This window comes from Rhodnius prolixus, unplaced genomic scaffold, assembly GCF_049639745.1.
Source record: "Rhodnius prolixus isolate KJV_2025 unplaced genomic scaffold, Rpr scaffold_10, whole genome shotgun sequence".
Taxonomy (NCBI): Eukaryota; Metazoa; Arthropoda; class Insecta; order Hemiptera; family Reduviidae; genus Rhodnius; species Rhodnius prolixus.
Window position 1 is genome coordinate 10,099,016 of NW_027411615.1, and position 22,475 is coordinate 10,121,490.

General features: G+C 33.4%; 1 protein-coding gene and 2 long non-coding RNA genes across 6 annotated transcripts in view; 1 reads left to right on the forward strand and 2 right to left on the reverse strand.

The window, feature by feature from the left end:
* The window catches only part of Csgalnact (Chondroitin sulfate N-acetylgalactosaminyltransferase), a 409,289-nt gene that overhangs the window by 34,211 nt on the left and 352,603 nt on the right, over nt 1–22,475 (forward strand). The gene's annotated exons all lie outside the window — the stretch shown is intronic.
* Nucleotides 1–22,475, reverse strand: part of LOC141457254 (uncharacterized) — a 306,694-nt gene that overhangs the window by 2,134 nt on the left and 282,085 nt on the right. For both annotated transcript variants that reach the window (XR_012460285.1, XR_012460284.1), the window contains exon 2: nt 21,446–21,494. This is a non-coding gene — a long non-coding RNA (uncharacterized lncRNA). The remainder of the gene's footprint in view (nt 1–21,445; nt 21,495–22,475) is intronic.
* On the reverse strand, nt 818–3,876 carry LOC141457049 (uncharacterized). Of its 2 annotated transcripts, none has more exons than XR_012460189.1 (3): nt 3,369–3,876; nt 1,500–1,574; nt 818–1,393 (listed from the first exon to the last, which is right to left on the reverse strand). It is a non-coding gene; the product is annotated as an uncharacterized lncRNA (long non-coding RNA). The 2 variants fall into 2 exon arrangements; XR_012460188.1 differs by having other exon boundaries at nt 2,962–3,876.

The following is a 22,475-nucleotide window of genomic DNA, read 5'->3' on the forward strand; positions in this document are numbered from 1 at the left end:
TAAACAGTAGCCGACTCTAACTTTGTTTTTCTCTACTTTAACATGAATGTATATGTGATTACTAAGAATAAAGGGCATATTAAAGATAAATCCAAAGAATAATTTGAAATGGAGTTAAAATAAAGTACCTATTTAAAAACGAAGATATAATATACATTTTATCATAATTATAACAAAATAATATTATGAATGATCTGGCCAGCATAAGGGTCTGTGACATCTAATAATTTCTAAAAAAATGTGAAGAAAAAGTTAATGCAGCAAAATTACTTAAATTATATCAGCTAAGCATGAATGAAATGTTGGGTACTAGCTGATTTGTGTACCTTTTGGCGTTTAATCAACCCTTATACTTAACATTTTAAACTGTAAGTTTTTGTTAAAGAGATTAGAACTATAAATTAAGGTAATATGTTAAGTACAAAATCTAAAACTTAAACAGCCTTATTTGATATGTCCAGCACATCACTTGACAAAATAAAATATATATAATAATAAAATAAAAGCCTTCTTAAAAACTATGGATATCCATTCTTCACGGAGCTCCAAAGTTTAAGTAATATCGCAGAAACTTAAATTTTTTTTAATTTGTTTTCTGCGAAAGATAAATAAATAGTTTTTCTTATTCTGTGAATTTGAGAGCATCACAAACCTCTACTCTATAAGGTTGTTATCTAATCTTAGGTAAAGTTCAATGAAACCTTTTTTTAAAAAAATAATATTACAGAGAGCAAATTGTAATGGTAAAACTTCTCTGTCTGAATAAAGGTTTAATTAAGCCCTTACAACTCAATGTTTATTAATTGATTTGAAAATTCTGATGAAATAATTATCACGTGCTTGATGCAAGCAAACAAAAGGATCTCATTTAATCAAGTCAAAATTATACAAAATGCAATCAGCACTTTTGTTTTTACCAATTCTCTCCATCGCATATATTATATACATTATTGAATCAAACCCTAAGCAACGTTTTCTCATCAATGTAAAAGAATTAATCAAATTAAATTTTACAATAAATAAACCATTAAATTATATTTTATTTTACAGTAAATCAGTTTTATTGAAGTAGATATAATTATTTGTAAATTAATAAATTTAATAATCACAAAAGCAAAATCTATGGATTGATGTAATTAATTTAAATACCACTTTACACACCACTTCAATAGTACATTCAAATGAGGCTAAATACATTACATTCCATTCATCAGGGGACCGAGTACGTCGTTACCAGTCCACTTCAACCAAGCATCCTACAAAATATATCACTCAGCTAGATTGCATTTAAATTCATAATTCAGTCAATTAATATGCCCGTGTGCTATATGTTATTTAGTTTAAATTATTGTTGGTTTCTTGGAAGTTTTCTTGCAGATTATTGACCGCTATTCTTTAAAATTAAAAAAAATCAAATACAATTTTTCCCTAGAAATTGAGTTTTAAATTTAATAAAAACATAATATTTTTTTATGAATACGTATTTTTATTTAACATACCTATTTTAAATTGTTTTTTTTTTTTCTTTAAGGCACGTTTTAGATTTAGGTAATACTTGATGTCACAACAAAAATCTGTAATGTTTAATTAAACTTTAAAACACTTTTACTGTTCTTAGATCAAAAGAGGTCGATTAGCATTAGTCTGATCATATGTTTTGTAACTGCAAGGTAACTTATTTAATTTTGACAAACAGGGAAGTATACTGTCATAAAAGAGGAAGAGGAAAACAGTGTAGAAGATTAAAAATGTTAAAAGTTGTTTTTTAGACCTCTGATAGGAAATAATAAAGGAGAGTAAGTAAAGTAAATAAAAAGAACATAAACTGCTATATATTGGACTAAGTTGGAAAAGTTAAAACATAAAAAATATGCAGCCTAAAGGAAAGTAAAAAAAAAAAATTGTAATTTTGAACGCACATTAATCTTAAAGAAGTGCCAGAAACTGAGTGTAATGAGCAAAGTTTACAGTAGCCTAAATTTGTATAAATATATATATATATACTATATTTACGGAAAAAAATAACTAAATCGCATGTACATGGACCACAGACTGACGACGAACATTGAGTTCATCTCGTTGCAGAAACTTAAAAACTTTATAAGAAAAATGTTGAGTGAATTGTTATGAACCCGGTGTTGGGTTGTTAAACTTTAAAGTAAGTTGACAAACTGAGCAGTCGTTTTCTAAAAAGTTGAAGATGGAGCTTTATTTTGGGGCAATACTTTTGGCAAGGCAGATACCTCGGTATCTAAAATCTACGATATTTCTAATAAAACACTTTTAATTAATAGTTCAGCTACAAACATCTGTAATAATAATTGTTTTAAAAAAAGAAATGATTCCTTCATAGCATCTACATAATTTAACGTTACAAAATATGAAAATGATTTGTTTCTTAAATAGGTTAATAATGTAATTTTATTTCCCTAACAAGTTTAAACGACTTAGAGAGTTGTCAGGATTGTAATTTATAATTAATAATTGAACGAAAGAGTTTCGGAAGTCGTTAACTTGCTTAGCAAATTTTAGGATCGGTTTGGTTTTCTTATTTTAAAGCTCTTAAAAGATTAAAAACTAGGTTTTAAAATATTTATACTAGTATCCATCTTCAAAAATGGCAAATTTTCTATAAATTGAAATTTTTACAGAGAGAGAGTGAGTAAGTTTCTCAAATTTTCGTGTTGTAGGGACCAATAAAGCTGTTAAGTTATTTGTAACTTCAAGTAAATTGTACAAATAAATGTGTGAGAAGATTTAAGTTCTAGTATAATTCAGTGCTATATTTATAGTAACAGTGCATTTTTTTTTTTTAACTAATTTAAAAGACGTTAAAATTTGGTGTTTTGTAAGACCACTCCCAGAAAGCGCTAGTGTGCTTGTCGTGTAGCTAGATTTCACAACTGTACAGGTATATATACAAAATGTAACATGCTTGATAGACGTGGTCCTAATAGTTACCTCAGTGTCCGTCATTAAATGACAAATACATGACATGCAATGCCATAAGCTAGCCACAAACACTGCAGATAGCTCCTTAATTGACCATATTTTTCATTACACTAACTTAAATGTATAACATTTTCTTCAGTTAGGTAATTGAAGGTAAATGAAAACTAGCATTGAGTAATTTTATTTTCAGGACACCAGTAAGTACTAGTTCCATTTCTGGCCACAAATTTTTAAAATTGAATGTAATTCAGGTTATCCAGGTCTCATTCATTAGGGAGTTCGTTTTTCAGGATAACACAGAATTAGACTTAATCTAAATATTAGGTAAACTCGAATTCTAATAGGCAATTCTAAGATTATTTCTTGTGTTGACAAAGTTAGCCCTTGTGAAGATGATGTACTTCTTCTAAACTTACGGGACATCAGACACGATGTTTCCTATTTTCGGGAACCTCGTATTTTCTATTTTCGATAGGCAGTATCGTTAGCACTACATACCTAGTTCACCTCAATCAATTTGCATCAAATCACTCTCTTTTTCAGAACAGGCTAAAAAAGCCTAACCAAGATATATACTTTACTCAAATTCTGTTAAATATTAAACGTCAAAGTCTTTTGTAGATATGTTACTTATTTTTGGTTCATCACAACATTTTAATTAAATCAAAATCTGAATATTTCACAATCATTATTAAATTCAAGTTCTAGCTGCGTGGAATCCTATCACCAGTAACACATTTTTAAGACTGAAAAGTTGTTAATATCCCGTGTCGGTGATTAATTACAAGTTATTGCGGAAGTTTTGTCTAAAGTTGCTCGTAGTTTGCTTAATGTGTGCAAAACCTTGCCATTAGTAACAACATCTTTGGCACAAATTTATATTATTACCTGCTAACTAAATATATTTGTTACTGAAACAATCATTTTGTGATATAATAACATATTGTAATATAAAAGATAATATTGTATCATATTTCATTTAAAAAAACTAAACAAAAAAAGAATTAGAATTAGTGTGCTGCAATTAGAAATATTTTAGAGCGTCTTCTTTAAATTTTGTCTTTAATCTTGCTTAAATGTAGACTAACCGCAATTTTTGTTTGTTCAATGATATTAATATGACAAGAATTGTTGCTGATTGCATTGAATTCCAATATTTTTATTTCATTTTTTGATTAAATAATTATTTAGCTATTGCATAACAAAATAATTTAAACCATATATTTGTTTATTTGCAAATGTACAATATATACAATAAATAAGCAAATAGAGAAGTTAAATAAAAGGGCACTAGTGAATGGGTAGAAAATATATGGTATCACTTAATAAGATTGGAATTATTTAAATGACGGAATCACTGTCGCTTCAGAGTTCAGAGTGGATTATTGGTTATCGTTTGACAAGGAAATTATGTCAACAAATTGTACTGTGAGACGGTAATGTAAGTGAAATTGAAATTTCTACACCAAACTAATTAAACTACCTCTGGAGATGGATGGAAATTCGAATCCGGTCTAAGATAGAATCAAAATGAGAGCTAAGATGGACAAAATCAAAGACATTGTCCAGCTCTCGGTAGCTGAGTTGAAACAGCAATATGAATTGTGGGACTGTGTTTGATTCCCGGTTCTAGGTAGTAGATTTTATTTAATAGGTTAATATGAAAAATTTGTAGTAAGAAAAAATAGGCCATTTTACTTTACTTTTTAATCCCACACTAACTTACTCACACACATACGTTTTTTGATTGAATAGGAAGAAAAGTACTATTTCATTATAAATTTTACTCCTCATTAATATTACAGATCATGCTCGAAATGGCCTCCACCATTAGAGATGCTCTTTCCTGCCAATTGTTCCTTACTTCCAAAGAAATAGATTCGGCTTTAACCGAGTTACCGACATCTATTCTCTGCTTTAGCTCATCTACAGATGCAATTCCGGCTTGATTCTGATACACCCTAGATTTAGAAATGCTTTTAGGTAAGCAGAAATAAGAAAAGAAAGAAAAAAGTTATGAATAATCACCTTGTTTTTTGGGTATCCCAAAGGAAATAGTCCATAGTGTCAAATCCAGTGAACGAGGTGGCCACTGAATCGCCCCCCGTGTCGATATAACACCATCAGGCATGTAAAGAGATATCTCGATAGGCAATTTGATGGGACTATTCTTCTTATTCAATCAAAAAAACCGTTATAATATTATCATTTTGAAATTTCCTATAAGAATATGTTTTCATTCATAACTTGTAGAATATCGCTCACAGAAAAAAACCGTTCGAGTACATTTTTCTTTAAAAAAAAATAGAGTAATCTATTTCTGAAATAAAAACCACACCTCCCCATTTGAAAAAATGAAGTTGATGCCTATATTTCGCTTCTGGAAGCACCGAAATCCAAATTTACAAATTAAATTTGGATTTCTAACAAAAAAGCAAAGGGAACGCGTATTTTTTTTTAGTTTTTTTTCTAGCTATCTTAGTTTCCGAGAAAAAGTCGTTATCCATATAGCTTGGGACCCCTGTATACACAAAGGGTTTAAACCAGTTAGTTAAGTAGACAGCAAGTGATTGGGTATTGATAAAATCCCAATATATATGTATGTTCATAACCCATTTAAGGAGAGGGCACAGTAACAAGTGAACTTTTGTTTAATTAATGTAATCCAAGCAAATACTGGAATAGCATCACCAAGAAGGTCGCTGGAGAAAAGACCGCAATTAACTGGTAGTTTGGTAAGTGGTGTCAACACTTCTTTCTCTAGTACGCGAGTTTACCGAAACTGAAAGTCCTTAACTTCCTCTGTATTTTGTTCACCCTAACGCCAGTACGTCCTTCCTTTGTATCGATTAGAATTCACGATAATTACTAAAGTTGTAGCCTTTAAGGGCGTGTCGAAAAAAGAAAAAGAAAATTATAAAAGGAATAAAAAGAAAAAGTTATCGGTGGAAACCGAGTGAGAAAAATCCCTTTAACCCTTCAGCCTTCCAGTAATATGCCTCTCTCAATTATGAGCAAACTTTTCATTTCAGACAGCGGGCAGGTTTTTCCCTCTAATTTTTGTCAAACTCCATTACACTGTGGTATTAACTTTCTTCGCCCACAATTTACTCGCCATTTTTCACCCTATCTTTCACTTTGTTCTTTACCCTCCACTTTTGCGACAAATGTTTTACTTGTACTAGAGCCAAGAAAGAGTCAAATAAATACTAATCAAATAGGTCTCCAATTAATTCAATTTCTTTTATTTGTGATTCATTCAAGTATTTATTTAGACATTCACAACTATACAAAAAAGTATTATAAGTGAATTCGTCGTTATGTTAAATATGAATGATATAAATATGATTGTTTGGTTGAAGTTGTAATTTTAAAGAAGATGGTCGCGTGGCCAGCGGCGTTTCAGTCTCCTAGGATAGTTTGGGATTATGAGTGAGAATGGTCTATAAAATAGCGAGTTACTGGACGTGGATTCATTAAAGAGTTTAACCTTTTTAAATTACCTGTAATAAGTTATTGAACAAAAGAAATTTTGAGGTCAGCATAGACGGTTAAGATTTATACGTACCGGCTCTGGTAATTTGTCTGAGTAATAGAATGATCGTATATCCAAAGTAGTTTTGACTTAATTATGTTGAAAAATAATTTCTATGATGTCACTAGATGAATCGCGAATGAATTTTACAGGTACAGAAACTTTAACTTTGGTTATATCATAGTTGGGAATATGGGAACACATCTTTTCTAAAAAAGTTCCGTTAGAAACAAGAACACCTTTTAATTTCTTCCAGTTTCTTGGTTGGCCATACCGGAGGTCTCTTCTGGCCATTTCCTGTTAGTTACGATCCTTTTATTTCAGTTTGAAATAATTCACTTCCTCTAGGCCTCCTCTCGATATCCATTCTCTTTCTCACGAGTGGCGCTTACCAGACATGCACATTGGCTGCACTCAAATTTAATACGACAGACATAATGTCAATAGAAGGAATTAAAAGAGGTTACAGTCAGCGTTGTACAGCGTTGTTGTTGATTTTTGGAGTGGAGATCGTCATATTTGGATTCTTCAGAAGAGACAAGTTTCTACAATCTAAGGTTTTTCTAGAATCCTTAGACATCTTGTTAACCATTCCCAAAAAATTTAACTGAAATGTGCTTCTAAGAAAAGAATGGAGGAGACATCTCCATGATTTACAAGCGAAATTCTGAGACAAATCAATGCTTGGTTTGCAGGCATTGCCGGTTTGTTACAAGACGTCAAGTTGTTAATGTTGAGAAACATTTTTCTGGTGCTTTAAAAAAGTTTCATTCAATTTTATTTCCAATAAATTTATCTAGCATTCAAACCAACAACTACTCCTAGCTCTAGAAGTATGTACCAAAAAAGCAAATGACCAAGCATTATCCAGTTTTCGAGGTCGATCGCAGAAGTTTTATTCCAGCAGGATAATCCTGGATAAACACACATCTCTTGTCAGAACTGTCAAACTCAAGGAATGGTAACAGCCCATGGATGTAAACAGCTCGCCTTACAGTCAGTCGCACTTAGTACATTTTCTATAACAAACAGATTCTGATAATTTGTTTATTTTTTTCAAAACGGTAGTTTTCCTCGTTTTAGTCCTTGACTTATACGGAATATGTATATGTTTTTAATTACAGCGATATTTTGTTTTTCATAACTTCAAACTCAAATATATTTACATACAATAGACTAGTTGGTTTTTATTTAATTTTTCGAATTCCGGAAATCTGAAAAGCGTAATTTTATTGAAAAGTAGAATATATTTTATTACTTGGAAATAATGAAATTTTAAAGATAAATAATAAAGTATTTAAATAAATCTATATAAGAACTTTTATTCGTGTTTATTTTTGTGAAATATAGCCTTTTACCAGCAAAGTATGAAATATTTATTTCCAAACTATAGTAAAGAGGTAGTCCCTGTCTTTGACAATATTTCTATCCTAAGTACATGGAATAAAGTGTGATAAAGTAGAGGAATCACTAACACAGAGCTCCGCTGGTGACCTCGTGGCGTTAACTGGAACACATCAGATGCAATCTCTTTGCTATAAATTTTTATATTCATTATTTATATTAAAGTTATGACACTGCTAGCTGTATTTTGCAGGTTTTTATTTGTGCTTCTCTTATATCATTTTATTCACTCCAAAAATAAAAATAAATGGAAGACAAAAAGAAATTCTTTTTCTTATACATTTTCCGTTCATGATTCTATTGTGAGCTGGAATTCAAGTATTATTGCTTTCAAGTATTATAGATGGGAATAGATTGAATATATATGTTGGACCAACAAAATGCTGGAATATCAAAGAATTTATCCTCTAGAGATTGCTTGTATTTCATCATTCTGAGATAAATAGCGGTTTCTAATTTCGCTTTCTCAACCCTTTCTCCCCTTCAAACACTTACATTTTCTAAAAAAATACTTTTTCTGCTCAAAAAATCTCAAAATATATATATTTGCGTGAAATTTATCTTTTAAAAAATTCAATTCTTTTTTACAATGGCAACCAAATTATGCATCAAAAATTTGAAGAAATCTCACGCGATCTGAGTGGAAAATGAGAAAATTTAATTGAAAGGTAAGGTTTACAGTTTAAAATTAAGTTTATTCACACCCAGGAAGCGCTAGTGTGCCTGTCGTAAGGATGAATTTCAGAACTTTATAGATACTTATATACAGTGAGCTAATAGCAGGTATTCGTGGTCCTAATAAGCTACCTGAGTATCCCTTAAATTCCACTAATTGACCTGCAATGCTCCTAGCATGCCTTCTATACGTCAGGTAGCCAATCATGCTAAGCTAATGTGACCATAAATTTTACCATAAATTTTAAAATTCAAATTTTCTTTTCTATTAGAATTAGTTTTAAAAGCCACATACTCTTCAAAATCGATTTGTTATTTGAAAATATTTCGTCAAAATTCAGTTTTCACATTTCAGTATAGGAAATGTTGAACGCCATTGATTGAAAAACAGGTAGTAAGTAAATGATTAATCAATATGTTATTGGTGTAGAGCACTAACCATAAAAAAAGCATGTAACAGAACATCTCAAAGGGTCTGTAATAAATAATAATTAGTCAATATTTTTAATTTTCATTCAATTCCAAGCGTTGAACCACTTTAATAAAAAACAAAAGTCGCTTAAGGTAAAATCGTACATTTGATTGATGGATTTTAACGGAACGTTAGAATCGGAAGCTACAGTAATGTGTCAAAGATATCGCCAGTTAGAGAGCCTTTTACCATTTTTAGTTTTTCGATTATTCTATTCGCACACACATGGCAAAAAAACCTTGCTTCATTCGTATACATAAGCTATACATACATAAAATAAAAATATGTATTTTCTATATACAATATAACTCAATTTCCAAAATTGAATAAGTTAAGTACGAGTTAGTGAAAGAAAAGTATGCTAAAGTAAGAAATTGAATTCAGTTAAAGTTTTGTTTTCATTTTCTCTGTACATGAAAGGCAAAGTTCTGTTACAAGTTGAAACAGTAAAGAAAATGCAACAAGAAAAGCTCTAGTCGTAGTTACAAACCAAAATTTGTTTGTAAGCAGTAATTTTCTCAATGTGAAAATAGCGTGCTAAAAGTGTTTAAGAAAGAGAGTCGTAAAACTGCTGCAAACAATGCGACTAGATTTAGTGCATTTGTCGTGCTAAATATAGCTTTATTTTATGACTGCATTGCACCATGCTCAGTCGGAGGAAATAACATTTTTACAGACGATTAGTTCCTTTAATGGTGGACATCACTGTACTTCATGGTTCTAAAAAATATTTTTATAACTAATTAAGTATTCGTGACTTTTCTCTTTTTATTGTAAGAAAAAAACAAAAATACTACGATAATAAGAGAATTGTTACAGATTTTTACTTTTCGCAATCTCAATATCAGGAAGATTTGCAATTGTATGATACTTCAATATCGCAGGAAATATACGTTTTGAGAGCCATCTAGCGACCAAAAATAAGGGAAATATTTCTTTACAAAATCGTGAATGCTACAGCTCCAAACAAACGGAAAAGCACGAACAATTCCAACTCTTTGTAACTACTATTCAAGGGAACAGTCAAAAAAGATAGAGCTCAAAGTACCACAATTGGAATTGCCATTTTGAGAGAAAGGATATTCCTTTTTAGATTATCCAAAATACGGTTCCTACGATTCTTAGAAGCTCATTGCTCTGACGTAGATCTAGTACTTTTTATACAATAATTTTGAGGGATGTGTATTAAATTTAGAGAAGTTAAAAGGTGAGAATTTACTATCAAATGAATTATTTCCTCCATCTTCATTAACAACAAATATTTTGTTTTACCGGTGCTAATAACCTTGTTCCTTGTTTTTTTTGGATAGACCAGGAGTTTTTCTCGATCTCTATCAATGTTACAAAGATGTTCGTAAAAGTATTTGTAGTAAACGAAGTTTTAGATGTCCCTTTATATTGAAGATATGATCCGGGATATTTCTAACTTGACCGAAAGACATATCCTTCTTTAAAGAATGGTATTCCAGTAATTTTTCTCTTTGTTTTTTTACACTAAAATTGGCCTTTAATCTGTACTTGCGCGCACTTTGCTGTACACCCTTGGTTCTAGCTCGAATAATTTGTAGTCAATTATGACTCTTACTGTAGTAAAGTTTCTATCGTAGAATCACTACACTAATCTTACTTATCCCATTATATCTAATAGCAACGAGAAAAAGGAAAAACATACATACAAATCTGAGAATTACTTGATTTAAACTACAAAGTAAACGTTAAAAAAGACTTATTCTTATCATTAAAGCAGCCTTACCACACTTAAGACTTAAAAATAAGAGAATTGGTCCTACTGAAACTTAAAACAACTCTTAGGCGACCGATTTAAATACTCGTCCAACGTCATCTAGGGGCTTAAAACTCGTCCCACCTGCTCAGCCTTTTACACTCATCACTTCTATGTTAAAGTGACTATGATCCTATAATGCTTTCCTTTTGTTTTCACATATCTAGCAAGACTATATGTATGTATAAGTTGTAACACTCTTTTATCTGCCGATTTCCAAGAAAGAACCAAATTAATCATGCATTAATGCAATAAACGCAGAAGGTTATTATAACGGTAATCAGTAGCTTATGTAAATGTCTTAAGTTAAAAGAGAATTTGATTCAGCTGATTGGGAAAGGTGCCTTATAAATCTTAGAAATGTCTATTTAGTTACCCTTGCAACAGATTTCTTCAAGAACTCAAGCGACTGATTACCCTCTTCGCTTTTCTTCTTAAAAGGAGAGAGATTGTACAAATTTGAATCTGTAGAAAAGGTTAACTTATTGATTTGAAATTAACATTAATTTTCACTGATCAATATTAACATACTTCAAATAAAGTAACCCCAAAAATCCTATATTCAGCCTTTACATATATCTAGAATAAAAAAAATGTTTGACATATGGGATTAAAGAACTGTAGGGCGTTCGTGAATAATCCAGTTTCATTAAAAAATTGGGTCGAATGTTGTTTGGATTGAGACTGTAAATTGTCCATATTTTTTTTCCATTTGTTTGGGTGTGGGTTTGTATTTGTTTGCTATTGTACAATCGACCAAATTGCAAAAATGAAGAAGGGAGAAGGAATCCCATTTTGAGCACATGTTCTTTCCGCACTTAACTAACACTTTCCAATTTATTCGTTTTATAGATTCATCGTTTCACAATATAAACATATATTCTTGTATAACTAATAAAGCTTTTATGTAAGTTTAATTCGAACAAATACAATTCTAACTGGAGAGGTCCAGTTTATTTATTTACTTAATTTATTGTTCCATTTAGCAGAGATCCCTTTGCCTCTCTTGTATTTGTTTTTAGGTAGAGACCGAATTCAATTATTATTTCAGTTTTAGGAGAAAAGAAACATAGAATTTCCAGTAGTTGTAAAGTAGCTTTCCTGTTTTAACTTAACTATTTGCTGTTGTTCACGTATTATTCTATTTTGACCCCTCAGTGGCAGAAGCGTGCCCAAAACACCAGCCCTTGTGCTTGGTTTTTCTCCTTATTAAATGCCACTATCATAGCGTATTACACATAATCACCGATCTTTTGATGGTTATAAATGATTCGAACGCTCTTATGAGATAGTCAAGGCACGCTGACTTTATTGCTTTTAGGACAACGACAAGGAAGCATTGATCCCCCTACAGTTCGCTAATAAACTAAACGATGAAGAGAAACCAAGGGCAAAAAAGATTGTGTTTGATAAGTGTAGAATCTTTCGCAAAGAGAAGTTTAGGATGAGACAAAATATGGGCGCAAAGCGTGTGATTTGGTACGAGAGGATTCTTACCCCACAATTAACGTGGGGCTTCCTCGAAGGATTAGGTCTTGCAGGAACTATTCTGGGAACAATTAATCACCCTATACGGATGGAGAAGAGATGACCTTCATTCATCTGTTCTCGTGTTTTAAGTATAGGCCTTGATGACATACCCTGTTTGCTGAACACTCATCACAGTTGAACAGCCAGGCTTTCATATCTAAAGTGCAACTAAACTTTACAGTACAAGGTGTGGCTATTAAATAACGAGCCTGATGCTGGTGTAGAAGAACTATGCACGCGCCAAATCTTAACGACCGACAGCTGTGCAGCGTAAAGCCTTCTCTTTCGATTGCAGAAATCAGTTTGACCGGAACCTTCGTTTGTGTAAGAGGTGTTAGTTGTTTTGCCGAAAACATGATACTACACATGTAGTAGAGCAACTAATTGTCGTGAAATTTCACATGATACTTGGTAAAACCGCTACTGAAACTTATCTTTTATTAAAAGAAGTTTATAGCGATGAATGCTAAAGAATGTTCGCGAGTTTTTGAGTGGTCGCCCTACCACGTCCAAAACGGATGAAAATATCGATTATAATTAATCAACATTACTACCGTGAGGTACTTGCTTAACTCCGTGAAAGAGTAAGGAAAAAACGACCCGATTTGTGGAAGAACAAGTCACGCTGGTTCTCCATCAAGACAACGCGCCGGCTCATACTGCATTGTCTGTCAAGACGTTTCTAGCCAAGTACAATATCCCAGTTTTAGGTCATCCGCCTTATTCGCCTGACCTGGCCCCATGTGACTTTAGATCTGTTCCCCAAAGTCAAATCTGCATTAAAAGTAACACGATTTCTGTCCGTTGAAGCTTTGAAAGAAAAAGAGGCACTCGTCATGCAGGAGATCACAGCTTCCAGCACTGTTTCGAACAATGGTAAATTCGCATGGAGCGTTGTAGGGATAGGGGAGGGGTGTATATTGAAGGTGATAATAACTAAATATGTATAAATTTAAAATAAAATGTTTTACAGCAATAGTCTCGTTATTTACCAGCCACACCTCGTATGAGTAAATAGGTCATTTTGAATGAGAAACTGAGTATGAACAAGTTTTCAGGGACAATTTTTATCCGAGCTATCTCCTCCAAACTGTACATATCTTCGTGCTCTCCATAAATGGAGCTTACTGTTTTCTGGTCTTTTGCAATCTGTCTTGAAGTTCCAGAAGGCTAAACTAAATCAGAAAACATAAGACCTGATGTCGTTGGACGTTGAACTTTTCCTGACTTAAAAACTAGAATTACACTAATCAATAAAAATAATAAGCTTCAAGTAAATCTATTTGTTGATGATTAGAAATTAAATATCAATCTACAAAAATAGGAATTCTAAATGTTAAGTTCAGAAGTTTTGTTTGAACAGATGATTTGCTGGCAATATTGATGTTTCCTTTCTTTGTTAAAATCCTGAAAGAAATCATACCTCCAGTTCCTCCATCTGCCATCAGGGCCCAACGATTTCAGCGAGGCGATAATGAATGATTGATTATATGACATGACTGGAAAGGTTGAAATTTTTATAACTGTATTTTCTGGTTTCATAAAAAATTTGGGAGGTTAGATAAAAGCAGTTAAACAGTAAACTTGAACCATGAAGTAATTCTCGAAGGGAAACCAAAATAGCGGTTTACTGTAAGGCTCAAAAATGAAATTTTGTTTCAAAAAGCGCAGAAAATACAAATTTATTACCTGGTTAACGTAACATAACGTTGAAAAAAGTTTATTAAGTAAACGAGATCGGTAAAGCTCTATGTACGAGGGTCGTTTGAAAAGTCCGTGCAAAAATAAAAACTACTTAACTTTTTGGGGTAAACCTTTTTTATTTTTCAACATAGTCTCCTTTTAGGCTTATACACTTCGTCCAACGCTGCTCTAGTTTGTTGATCCCTTCCGAATAATAGCCGATTTGTCCAAGTCTGAAAAATAGCCATTCGTTTCTGCAATCACCTCCTCGTTTGAATAAAATCTTTTTCCCGCCAGCCATTTCTTCATATTGGGGAACAAATAGTAGTCCGAGAGAGCCAAGTCTGGAGAATAGGGGGGATGTGAAACGAGTTGGAACCCTATTTCCATTAATTTTGCGACCACAACTGCTGAGGTGTGAGCTGGTGCGTTGTCGTGATGGAAAGTACTATTTTGTGGGCCAATCGTGGGCGTTTTTCTTGCAGCTCGGTTTTCAAACGGTCCAATAACGATGAATAATATGCACCTGTAATAGTTTTACCCTTTTCCAGATAGTCGATGAGGATTATTCCTTGCGAATCCCAAAAGACAGTCGCCATAATCTTTCCGGCCGAAGGAACGGTCTTCGCCTTTTTTTTTGGCGCAGATTCCCCCTTGGTAACCCATTGTTTAGATTGTTCTTTGGTCTCAGGAGTGTAGTGATGTATCCATTTTTCATCCACAGTGACGAAACGACGCTTAAAGTCCTGCGGATTCTTCTGGAACAGCTGCAAACCGTCCTTGCAACACTTCACACGATTTCGTTTTTGGTCAAGCGTGAGCAATCGCGGCACCCATCTTGCGGATAGCTTTGTCATGTCCAAATGTTGATGCAAAATATTATGTACCCGTTCATTCGAGATGCCCACAGCACTAGCAATCTCACGCACCTTCACTCTTCTGTCATCCATAACCATATCATGGATTTTATCAATGATTTCTGGAGTAGTAACCTCAACAGGGCGTCCAGAACGTTCAGCGTCACTTGTGCCCATAATATGGCCACTCCGAAAATTTTGAAACCACTTATAAACTGTTCTAATCGAAGGTGCAGAGTTACCATAATGTTTATCAAGCTTCTGAGGCGTTTTGCCTTTCATAAAGTAGTGTTTAATCAACACACGAAATTCTTTTTCGTCCATTTTTTGAAAATCACTCGACTTCCTCGATTCAAACGAATGCCAAACACAAAGAAATAGACCGATCTGGCTGAAACTTGGTGTGTGTTCTTCTAAGAGATGCTACTAACTAAACATAACCTCGATACGCGCCAGTAGTGCTATCTCTCTGACTTTGCACGGACTTTTCAAACGACCCCCGTATAATGCGAAGCTCTAATTTCCACTATGAAGTCTGTGGATGGTGTTTTTCTTATTCGAAAAACGCATAATATAAAACTTAAGATGTTGGGAAACTGATATTTCTATAACGGAAATCACAGATAAACCTGTGGGCTTTAAAAAAAAAGAAATTGCAATACACTGGCAGTACCTACAATTCTCAGTATAATGAAGTTAATGCTAAGAACTGAAATCATTTTAAAACATCAACAATTTATTTATATTAAAGAATATGACCGCCCACTGAAACCATGAATTTTAATTGTAAATATAGAATTCATTTGTTGAAAGTTCAGGTGTCAGTGGTTTAGTGGTTTAACCTGTTTACTTTGAAATGAAAGTTTTGGAACAAGTTGGAGTAGATTAGTTTAATTTGGAGCTGTGTAGTTCATCTCTACTTGTAGAATTGTTAGCTATAATTTATTCATTACTAATTAGACAGGTTTCATTTCTAAAAGACGTTATTTAAATTGTGGTAAACTTCACAGGCAGGTAAAGTAGCTGGTATTGTGATCAATTATTTCTCAATTCCAGGTTTACGTCTTTCCAGCAAATAAGAAGGATGTAGAGATCTTTTTGTTTGACCTCTTGGCGACCTTTTAAATATAACTGATTTAAATTTATGCTACTCAGCAAAATTTTAAACATTGTAATGGTTTTTATGAGAAGACGTAGACATTTAATGGTATTCAAAACAATCAATTGTGATTGGACTTTATTTAGAACACTAATTTTGTTTTTGCGACTGATTTTCTTAAAATCTTTCAGGAAGGCTCATTATGTATTTAAGCTCTTAGAGGCATTACTACAACAAAATTTATAAAACTATAAATTCTCTACATTTTGGCTTAGTTTGAACTCACTTAAGAAAAATCAGTCATTTAAAAAGAATAAAAACTGATGCAAAGTTTCTGAAAAAATGATTAATCTAAGATAAAACGAAGAAATACGATCTGAAATCGTGCAACTTTTAATGCAGATTTGACTTTAGGGAACAGACAGAAGTCATATGGGGCCAGGTCAGGCAAATAAGGCGGTTGACCTAAAACTGGGATGTTGTATACTTGGATAGATACGTCTTGACAGACAATGCAGTGTGAGCCGGCGCGTTGTCTTGATGGAGAACCCATGACTTGTTCTTCTTCTACAAATCGGGTCGTTTTTTCCTTACTCTTTTATGGAGTTAAGTAAGCACCTTACGGTAGCAATGTTGATTAATTATAATCGATATTTTCATCCTTTTTGGACGTGGAAGGACGACCCAGGCGATTATCTCCGACATCTTCTCGGCCATCTTGGAAACGCTTGAACCACTCAAAAACTCGCGCACACGTGATTAACATTTATCGCCATAAACTTCTTTTAATAAAAGATAAGTTTCAGTAGCGGTTTTACCAAGTTTCATGTGAAATTTCACGACAATTCGTTGCTCTACTACATTTGTAGTATCATGTTTTCGGCAAAACAAAACTAACACCTCTTACACAAACGACGGTTTCGGTCAGACTGATTTCTCTACAAACACATTAGACGCTGCAATCGAATGAGAAGGCTTTACGCCGCACAGCTATCGGCCGCTAGGATTTGGCGCATGCATAGTTCTTCTGTAGCAGTATCAGTCTCGTTATTTAATAGCCACACCTCTGTATTCTAATAAAGAGCAGAAAATTTGCTGTAAAATGGTTGAACAGCAAAATACAAAAACAAAAACCCTTAAAACTTCCTTCCCTTTGTTCTTCAATTAATCCAACCAAGCTGACCAGTTCTACAAATTTAAATGAATGGTTTCCGCCCACTTTGAAAAAGAGTTGTGTAGAAGAAAAGAATTGCTAAGTTTCAATTCCACGTGGAATTTATTGTTGCATATCCAGCTGAGAATTCGAAACGGACGCACGGACACTCAATACTGCCAACATGAGCTAGTAAAACCCAATGGGATTTCCCCCCTTTTTTTTTTTTTTTGCTAACCCTATGCCTGCTTATAAAATGAACTGGGTTACAAGGCAGAAAGATGGTCGGTAGTAAGGGAAGTAAAAATAAAAAATAAGATAGGGTTCTGAAGGAGCGGGAGTTGCTGTGAAGTATTCTCTGCAGGCTGAGAAGAAGAAGGCTAGTGGCCGTAGTAGCATAGTACACGATGCGCCTTATCCCCCGTGTACGTGCGGAACATCAGGAGTATACTGCATGGACTTACAGGCGGGTCTTGGGCGCGTATGTAGGTAGTATGTACAACCCAGGAGTATTTGCCTACCCGTCTAGCCAATCTGCACTCTTTACTACTACTGCTTGTCTGTCATCCCAAGAATACAGATAACCCCTGATTACTTCGCAATGCTAAAAGGTTCCTTCAAATTTACATATCTAGTTCTTCTTCTTTTTTTATTATTATTATTATAGAAACTTCGCACGCTCTTCTTGCGCCTCAAAGTAATATTCTTCCTGCATTTTCTTCAGCTTTTATTTTATTAAAGTTCAACGTAAGAGAAAGAGAAAAAAAATAAGTAATTTTTCATTGCGAGGGTTGAAATCACAGTGCGGATTTTTTCTCTTCTCTTTCCCTTAAATTGATATAGCTGCTTGGTTTACATATAATTAAGACTAGTGCGTAAGTAATTGTAACTACAATTAACTTGGATACACATAAGTGGCGTCTGTGTGGAGTTTGGTTCTCTTTAAATTTTGTCTTAATCATAAATATCTAGAATCATAAATTTTGTTTCACACATCTTGAACAATTTGTCTTTTTATTTAGACAATACCCTGCCCAGCAAATCCCTTCTACTTATTTCGCCTTCAAGAGCCAATGTTTCGCAAATTTTTCCACCATATTTTATATTTCTTGCCGTCTGGCATGTCATAAAGTTTTTAAGGCAGTTACTCTTAATTGTCGTCAAGAAATTTATTCTACTTTACTAAAGTAGAAGTGTTCTTTCTAGCTTATTCTTTGGGAATCCGAAATGGTTATTTGTTTTGTTTTTTTAATTAATTTGCTTGCTGTTATTGGCGAATCTGACTTCGTTCATTGCGATAATGAGAAGTGCATAAAACAGAGTGGTACCAGATTTGATTGAAAAGTGGACTAATCATGTTCTTTCGCTCGATATCGTTAGGGCTGTTCATTCTGGCTATAGTCGCTTGTATAGAGATATCAGTTTATTAGGCCTAAATGAGGATTATATTTATTATACTTGCGCTTTAGACAAACTCAGGGTGGTCAGCCAGATTCGAGTATCGAGTGATAAGACACTGAGAATTAGATCTAGAAATGGTTATTTCCACATAGACACCAACTCAATCTGTGCAATTTAAATAGAAATGAAACCCTGGAGCACTTTCTCTTTGTCTGTCCGCTGTATTCACCGCTGAGAAGTCATTACCTGGGTGAGTTTCTTCAAAACGAGTTCCAACTAATAAATATTCTAAAAATAAACACATATGATCGCCAAATAAGATCTACTATTATGTTATCTTTAAAACTAAGATCATTTGTGAGAAATGAATAAAGAAATAGTATTTATTGCAGCTAAAATGTTTAATTTACATCAGTATGATTATAATTATTATTTGTTTTTTTTGTTGATACAGAAGTGTTTAATTTAGTTTAATTTATTTTATTATATTTAATGTTTATATCTACAATATAGTAGTGGTTATTTAAAATTATTGTACATTTCAGAACCTCTGTAATACGTTAATTTTACATCAAATACAGAAATTTATCTATCTATCTATCTTTAATTAATGAAGTACGTCACTGTGACCGAAATAGATCTTTCAGCTCTACACTCATGAGATCACTCATCTTACTGCACCTACATGGTTGTTAGGGAATTCTAGAAAGATCTAAGGTAGTCAGCAGTGAGGAATCCACAATCTGCTGAGCCAGCAGACCTATCTCCTCTAATGTCTACATTTACTGAAGAAGTCTTCTCCAAATAAAAGAGAAACTGGATAGATGCTAATTCAAGAGCAGTTTTCTCTCCAAGGAAACCCTAGAAAAGATGGTGCGGGCAGATGGGGGGAAAAAAACCCATTCCCTGGTGCCAAAACAACCACGCCCACCCGCTAGGGATAACATTCTTCTCTATCAACCGTCGTAAAGTCAACTCAAAAGACACAGGAAATGAAAGTCATGCCGTATTCTTGTGGTTTCTGTACCTCAGGAAATATTTTTTCTGTTAAAAACAAAAAAAAATATCAGCACATCTTGCGCCAAGTGAAGGCGTACCAGAATAGTCAGGGAGCACCGCCTAGGCGGAACTCCGAACTTAGAGTGTGAATATTGGCGTTAAGTGATTAACACCTGAAACCCATAGCATTTTATAGCGCGACAGGCCAGCAACAATTTAGCCTTTGATTTCAGATCTTATTGCGTTTATGCTGCTCACTATCATTTTAAGATAATGTTTCTAAAAGTGATGATAGTTGCTTCAGATCAAAGAGTTGCACGCACATAGTGATGAGTTTAGGTCGCGTTTCTCCTTTCGACGAGACATGGTGGAATAATTTCTATAAGAAAATTCTTCCTTGAAAAATTGGTATTTATGGCAGCTTATAAGCAGGAGCTGCAATGTTCATGATATAAACAGGACTAGACATGAACATGGTGAATTCCATCACTTGTACCAACAACTTCGGGAGCATCTTGGCAAGTTTCATGCGTATTTTCGAATGTCTATTTCAACATTTGATTACATACCAACCAGTGTTGAAGGCATGTTAATCAAGAAAAGGACGAATTTCAATGGTAACTTCATTAATTCCGTTACTTTAAGTTAAGAAACAAATAAATAAATAAAAAACATAAATAAAAGAAATATGGGAAGGCTAAAAGAAACTACTCCCACTAAAAAAAAAGAAAACAAAAATAATGATAATAATAATTTCATTATTAAACAAACCACTAGGTACTCCATTTAGGTATGATTTGTACCTAGGCTTTTTCAAAAATGAACAAAAGCAATGTCATGATAATGTCAAAAGAAAAAGGAGAGGTGAAAAGTAGAACTATAACTGGAACAATATAGAAGGCAGTGCCGTTGCAGTAGATTTTGTTGAAAATTGAGCGCGATGAGAGCGAAGAAATCAAACATGTCACAACGCGTTGCTCCAATCTCTTTTGGTAGCGTTGCTCTATCTTCGCTTTGCTCCCCAGTATGCGGGGTCCCATAAGTTATCTTGTGCTTATTTTCGCCGCTTTGCTCTTCGCTATCATTGCCGCTTTGCTCGCCGCTCCACTATGTTTCCAACCTAAATGAAACAGTCTGTCTGTAAATCTCTTCCGTTAAATTCTTCTTCAAACTTCAGCCCTATTCTAGATCCTAGTTGATTGCTTACAAAAGTATTTGTGAACTTTTTATTAATTTATGCATATAATAAGGAGAGAATGATAATAGATCTGCAAATAAGTGCAGAGACAAAACAAAAATGAATTAAATATCATCAAAACCAGACTAATGATTGCCACCATGTCTACTCTACTTTACTTCAGAAATCTAATCTGTTTAGTGTTTGCCCAGAACTTCTGTTTAATCTTTAATTTTCCAACTCGAGCTTAGTTTAATAGTTGTTCAGCTTTATTTCTTTTTTCACTAACTTTCTTTTATTTAAATTTCCTTCGCAGTTTGTGATAAGACATTTTCCCTTTTCAGCAATAAGAGGAGATAGTTGATTGGTGGAAATTCAATTAAATCTGGAACTTTTGTACTTTAAAAAAATAAAATAAACCTGAACTTTTAAAGTGTTCTTAAATTCTTTTTTAAACTTTAATGATTATTATTTACACTAAACTAGTTGATTTTCCAAAAAGAAAATAATAGGAAAAAATGGAGCAAGAGGAAACCCAGACTTTTCTCTTGATTGCTTCAGTAATTAATGAAGAAAACTCCCAGTTTAGATAATTAACTCAATTAAGTTTTATAAATATATATCTATAAATGTGTATATTATATAGATTCACAGTCGTTAACGATTTTAAATTTTAACAGACCGTTTTAAATCTATGATAAATACTCACTTGACTTTTCTCTTACCTTAATTCCAATTATCCAACTTGGCTGTTTGTCCTGTGTGATGATTCCCCTTCAAAAAAAAAAAGAAGGAATTAAAAACATTTTAAAACCAGTTAAGCGTGTAAAATAGTTAACCCTCCCCCACAGTGTGCGGAATTAAATTCAGACAATGACGTGTATACATGTGTCGAACGCAGAGCAAAACAACCACAAGTTTACAACGTCATAATAGTCACTGCAAGCGACTTTTTCTCTGCCAGAGATAACCAGAGCATTCTGTGCTCATTTAAAAATCTTGCACCGCTTTACGTTATGCATTGCTCTAGTTAACTAGGGGACGATTGAGCTTTTTTACAAGGAAGAAAAGAGGCTTTGAATTCTGTGCAAAATGAAATCATGCTCGTACTGAGGTCTGAACCTCTGTCTAAGGTAAAAACGGGGCATTGCACAAGGGCTGAGAGCTACTATTTGTGTGCGTAATTCCCAATCTCTAATGCGGAGACCAGACATGTACCAACCACTTATCATTTGGCTGACTCCCACCGCAGTTCTATTGGTAAGATAAAGGGAAACATCCCACCAAATAGTATTCTTATTGTATTTTATTAAAATTTCAAGTTTTTATAGTTAATGGCAATTTTATAGTTTTCACAACGAGTATACACGTCGAACGCACCGTAACAGATATTTGGTTTGATGTGTACACACATTAGCGTGACTTTTTTTTGCCACTTTTTAAAATATCCACTCTTATTTTGAAATAGTTTGCCAGAAGGGAGCTATGATTGGGGTTTTGGTTTTCTAATCATCTCTCTTTCTTCTCCAGAAGGTAGACATTTAATAACGCCATTGATTTCAGGCTAAAAATCCATTGCCAATTATGATTCAGTGAACGAAAGATGTCCTTTAGTTCAGGCCTTGCAGCCATTCTTAGCTCAAGACAAACTAGAGTTTCCTCTTAATTCAAAAGAATTATAATGTCTCATTCCACAATTCAAACTGGTGAAAATTCTAGGGCTAAAGCTCATGACGCATCTTAAATTAAAATATG